The following is a 6,493-nucleotide window of genomic DNA, read 5'->3' as shown; positions in this document are numbered from 1 at the left end:
ACTTGCATTGTAAGTCAGGATGGATCCGTTTGGCTCCGCATGGCCAGGCGGACACCCGAACGCTGCAAGCTGCGTTTGGGTGTCCGCCTGCTGAGCGGAACGGAGGCCAAACGGTGCCATACTGATGCATTCTGAGCGGATCCGCATCCACTCAGAATGCATTGGGGCTGTACGGATCCGTTCGGGGCTGCTTGTGAGAGCCTTCAAACGGAACTCACAAGCGGAACCCCGAACGCAAGTGTGAAAGTAGCCTAAGTGAAGTGTGCAGTGATTCTAAGAGCGACTCCTGTCATCTGCATTTCATACTGACAGTATTGTGAGAAAAAAAGAGGAGAAATCCAGCTTCCCATAAAAACATATTCAAGACACCAATAGTCTACGCATTTTGGACATAAAAATTTCAGTCCTTAATCATGACATACAGTACATAGTGTGAAAGAAAAAACCCACTTCCTTTAAAACAAGGAAAACACCTGGCGCTGATTGATTAACATATATCACCTGCTAGTGAAAGGGAGGGAGAAAAAGCCTCAGCAAAGACAGTCCACTTGTGAAATAGAAAAACTAAAAGCAGTTTCATTTATCTATACTGCAAAACCAAATCATATCTTTTGTTCAGACCATTGGGTGCGCAGCTCCCCAAGCTGAACATCCAATATGCTTCTCTGCTCAAGAGTAGGGATGAGCGAACCCGAACTGTATAGTTCGGGTTCGTACCGAATTTTGGGGTGTCCGTGACACGGACCCGAACCCGAACATTTTCGTAAAAGTCTGTGTTCGGATTCGGTGTTCGGCGCTTTCTTGGCGCTTTTTGAAAGGCTGCAAAGCAGCCAATCAACAAGCGTCATACTACTTGCCCCAAGAGGCCATCACAGCCTTGCCTACTATTGGCATGGCTGTGATTGGCCAGTGCAGCATGTGACCCAGCCTCTATATAAGATTGGGTCACGTTGCGCCGCACGTCACTCTGCTGAATGAAGCATAGGGAGAGGTTGCAGCTGCGACGTTAGGGCGAGATTAGGCAGTGATTAACTCCTCCAAAAGACTTCATTCTGTGATCGATCTGCAGCTGTGGATCATTGAAGTGCTAATATTGACTTGCTCACTTTTTTGAGGCTGCCCAGAGCGTTTTTAGATCACTTTTTTTCTGGGGTGATCGGCGGCAATTTTGTGACTTGTGGTGCGCCAGTACAAGCTATCACCAAGTGTATTTAACCATCAATAGTGTGGTTATTTTGTGCTATATCCTACATCAGCTGCAGGCTGAGCCTGTGTCACCGAAGTGCATTTAACCATCAACAGTCTGGTTATTTTTTGGCCATATACTACATCAGCTGCAGGCTGAGCCTGTGTCACCGAAGTGCATTTAACCATCAACAGTCTGATTATTTTTTGGCCATATACTACATCTGGTGCAGGCTGAGCCTGTGTCACCCAAGTGCATTTAACCATAAACAGTGTGGTTATTTTTTGGCCATATACTACATCAGGGGCAAGTTGAGCCTGTCACCCAGCGCCTAAAAAATAGACCTGACATTTCTATTCAACCAAATCTGTACTGTTTTAGCTGGTCAAGTTATTTGTAGTGATTGTAAAAGCACACTTTTTGTTCTGGGTTGAAAAACTATTCCCAAATTTGCCATTCTCAAAATAACTCGTTTCTGGTATATGAGGCCTACTTGAAATCTATCCCAAAAGGATATCTTACATTGAAGGTACTGATAGTGTCATTCAGAAAAACCTAAGACACACGCTACCGTGCAGATAGAAGTCTGATTCTGAGATTAAACCTTAACCTGTCACACAGTGCAAAAAAAAACAGGTCTCACATTTCTATTCAAGCAAATCTGCACTGTTTTAGCTGGTCAAGTTATTTGTAGTGACCGTAAAAGCACATTTTTTTTTCTGGGTTGAAAAACTATTCCCAAATTTGCCATTCTCTAAATAACTAGTTTCTGGTATTTGAGGCCTACTTGAAATCTATCCCAAAAAGGATATCTTACATTGAAGGTACTGATAGTGTCATTCAGAAAAACCTAAGACACACGCTACCGTGCAGATAGAAGTCTGATTCTGTGATTAAACCTTAACCTGTCACACAGTGCAAAAAAAAACAGGTCTCACAATTCTATTCAAGCAAATCTGTACTGTTTTAGCTGGTCAAGTTATTTGTAGCGACCATAAAAGCACTTTTTTTTTTCTGGTTTGAAAAACTATTCCAAAATTTGCCATTCTCTAAATAACTAGTTTCTGGTATTTGAGGCCTACTTGAAATCTATTCCAAAAAGGATATCTTACATTGAAGGTACTGATAGTGTCATTCAGAAAAACCTAAGACACACGCTACCGTGCAGATAGAAGTCTGATTCTGAGATTAAACCTTAACCTGTCACACAGTGCAAAAAAAACAGGTCTCACATTTCTATTCAAGCAAATCTGTACTGTTTTAGCTGGTCAAGTTATTTGTAGTGACCGTAAAAGCACTTTTTTTTTTCTGGGTTGAAAAACTATTCCCAAATTTGCCATTCTCAAAATAACTAGTTTCTGGTATTTGAGGCCTACTTGAAATCGATCCCAAAAAGGATATCTTACATTGAAGGTACTGATAGTGTCATTCAGAAAAACCTAAGACACACGCTACCGTGCAGATAGAAGTCTGATTCTGAGATTAAACCTTAACCTGTCACACAGTGCAAAAAAAAACAGGTCTCACATTTCTATTCAAGCAAATCTGTACTGTTTTAGCTGGTCAAGTTATTTGTAGTGACCGTAAAAGCACATTTTTTTTTCTGGGTTGAAAAACTATTCCCAAATTTGCCATTCTCAAAATAACTAGTTTCTGGTATTTGAGGCCTATTTGAAATCTATCCCAAAAAGGATATCTTACATTGAAGGTACTGATAGTGTCATTCAGAAAAACCTAAGTCACACGCTACCGTGCAGATAGAAGTCTGATTCTGTGATTAAACCTTAACCTGTCACACAGTGCAAAAAAAAACAGGTCTCACATTTCTATTCAAGCAAATCTGTACTGTTTTAGCTGGTCAAGTTATTTGTAGCGACCGTAAAAGCAAATTTTTTTTTCTGGGTTGAAAAACTATTCCCAAATTTGCCATTCTCAAACTAACTAGTTTCTGGTATTTGAGGCCTACTTGAAATCTATCCCAAAAATGATATCTTACATTGAAGGTACTGATAGTGTCATTCAGAAAAACCTAAGACACACGCTACCGTGCAGATAGAAGTCTGATTCTGAGATTAAACCTTAACCTGTCACACAGTGCAAAAAAAAACAGGTCTCACATTTCTATTCAAGCAAATCTGCACTGTTTTAGCTGGTCAAGTTATTTGTAGTGACCGTAAAAGCACACTTTTTGTTCTGGGTTGAAAAACTATTCCCAAATTTGCCATTCTCAAAATAACTCGTTTCTGGTATTTGAGGCCTACTTGAAATCTATCCCAAAAAGGATATCTTACATTGAAGGTACTGATAGTGTCATTCAGAAAAACCTAAGACACACGCTACCGTGCAGATAGAAGTCTGATTCTGAGATTAAACCTTAACCTGTCACACAGTGCAAAAAAAAACAGGTCTCACAATTCTATTCAAGCAAATCTGTACTGTTTTAGCTGGTCAAGTTATTTGTAGCGACCGTAAAAGCACATTTTTTTTTCTGGTTTGAAAAACTATTCCAAAATTTGCCATTCTCTAAATAACTAGTTTCTGGTATTTGAGGCCTACTTGAAATCTATTCCAAAAAGGATATCTTACATTGAAGGTACTGATAGTGTCATTCAGAAAAACCTAAGACACACGCTACCGTGCAGATAGAAGTCTGATTCTGAGATTAAACCTTAACCTGTCACACAGTGCAAAAAAAACAGGTCTCACATTTCTATTCAAGCAAATCTGTACTGTTTTAGCTGGTCAAGTTATTTGTAGTGACCGTAAAAGCACTTTTTTTTTTCTGGGTTGAAAAACTATTCCCAAATTTGCCATTCTCAAAATAACTAGTTTCTGGTATTTGAGGCCTACTTGAAATCGATCCCAAAAAGGATATCTTACATTGAAGGTACTGATAGTGTCATTCAGAAAAACCTAAGACACACGCTACCGTGCAGATAGAAGTCTGATTCTGAGATTAAACCTTAACCTGTCACACAGTGCAAAAAAAAACAGGTCTCACATTTCTATTCAAGCAAATCTGTACTGTTTTAGCTGGTCAAGTTATTTGTAGTGACCGTAAAAGCACATTTTTTTTTCTGGGTTGAAAAACTATTCCCAAATTTGCCATTCTCAAAATAACTAGTTTCTGGTATTTGAGGCCTATTTGAAATCTATCCCAAAAAGGATATCTTACATTGAAGGTACTGATAGTGTCATTCAGAAAAACCTAAGACACACTCTACCGTGCAGATAGAAGTCTGATTCTGAGATTAAACCTTAACCTGTCACACAGTGCAAAAAAAAACAGGTCTCACATTTCTATTCAAGCAAATCTGTACTGTTTTAGCTGGTCAAGTTATTTGTAGTGACCGTAAAAGCACATTTTTTTTTCTGGGTTGAAAAACTATTCCCAAATTTGCCATTCTCAAAATAACTAGTTTCTGGTATTTGAGGCCTACTTGAAATCGATCCCAAAAAGGATATCTTACATTGAAGGTACTGATAGTGTCATTCAGAAAAACCTAAGACACACGCTACCGTGCAGATAGAAGTCTGATTCTGAGATTAAACCTTAACCTGTCACACAGTGCAAAAAAAAACAGGTCTCACATTTCTATTCAAGCAAATCTGTACTGTTTTAGCTGGTCAAGTTATTTGTAGTGACCGTAAAAGCACATTTTTTTTTCTGGGTTGAAAAACTATTCCCAAATTTGCCATTCTCAAAATAACTAGTTTCTGGTATTTGAGGCCTATTTGAAATCTATCCCAAAAAGGATATCTTACATTGAAGGTACTGATAGTGTCATTCAGAAAAACCTAAGACACACTCTACCGTGCAGATAGAAGTCTGATTCTGTGATTAAACCTTAACCTGTCACACAGTGCAAAAAAAAACAGGTCTCACATTTCTATTCAAGCAAATCTGTACTGTTTTAGCTGGTCAAGTTATTTGTAGAGACCGTAAAAGCAAATTTTTTTTTTCTGGGTTGAAAAACTATTCCCAAATTTGCCATTCTCAAACTAACTAGTTTCTGGTATTTGAGGCCTACTTGAAATCTATCCCAAAAATGATATCTTACATTGAAGGTACTGATAGTGTCATTCAGAAAAACCTAAGACACACGCTACCGTGCAGATAGAAGTCTGATTCTGAGATTAAACCTTAACCTGTCACACAGTGCAAAAAAAAACAGGTCTCACATTTCTATTCAAGCAAATCTGCACTGTTTTAGCTGGTCAAGTTATTTGTAGTGACCGTAAAAGCACACTTTTTGTTCTGGGTTGAAAAACTATTCCCAAATTTGCCATTCTCAAAATAACTCGTTTCTGGTATATGAGGCCTACTTGAAATCTATCCCAAAAGGATATCTTACATTGAAGGTACTGATAGTGTCATTCAGAAAAACCTTAGACACACGCTACCGTGCAGATAGAAGTCTGATTCTGAGATTAAACCTTAACCTGTCACACAGTGCAAAAAAAAACAGGTCTCACATTTCTATTCAAGCAAATCTGCACTGTTTTAGCTGGTCAAGTTATTTGTAGTGACCGTAAAAGCACATTTTTTTTTCTGGGTTGAAAAACTATTCCCAAATTTGCCATTCTCTAAATAACTAGTTTCTGGTATTTGAGGCCTACTTGAAATCTATCCCAAAAAGGATATCTTACATTGAAGGTACTGATAGTGTCATTCAGAAAAACCTAAGACACACGCTACCGTGCAGATAGAAGTCTGATTCTGTGATTAAACCTTAACCTGTCACACAGTGCACAATTCTATTCAAGCAAATCTGTACTGTTTTAGCTGGTCAAGTTATTTGTAGCGACCGTAAAAGCACTTTTTTTTTTCTGGTTTGAAAAACTATTCCCAAATTTGCCATTCTTTAAATAACTAGTTTCTGGTATTTGAGGCCTACTTGAAATCTATTCCAAAAAGGATATCTTACATTGAAGGTACTGATAGTGTCATTCAGAAAAACCTAAGACACACGCTACCGTGCAGATAGAAGTCTGATTCTGAGATTAAACCTTAACCTGTCACACAGTGCAAAAAAAACAGGTCTCACATTTCTATTCAAGCAAATCTGTACTGTTTTAGCTGGTCAAGTTATTTGTAGTGACCGTAAAAGCACTTTTTTTTTTCTGGGTTGAAAAACTATTCCCAAATTTGCCATTCTCAAAATAACTAGTTTCTGGTATTTGAGGCCTACTTGAAATCTATCCCAAAAAGGATATCTTACATTGAAGGTACTGATAGTGTCATTCAGAAAAACCTAAGACACACGCTACCGTGCAGATAGAAGTCTGATTCTGAGATTAAACCTT

The sequence above is a fragment of the Bufo bufo genome, chromosome 1, assembly GCF_905171765.1.
Source record: "Bufo bufo chromosome 1, aBufBuf1.1, whole genome shotgun sequence".
Lineage (NCBI taxonomy): Eukaryota > Metazoa > Chordata > Amphibia > Anura > Bufonidae > Bufo > Bufo bufo.
This window is presented reverse-complemented; position numbering follows the sequence as displayed.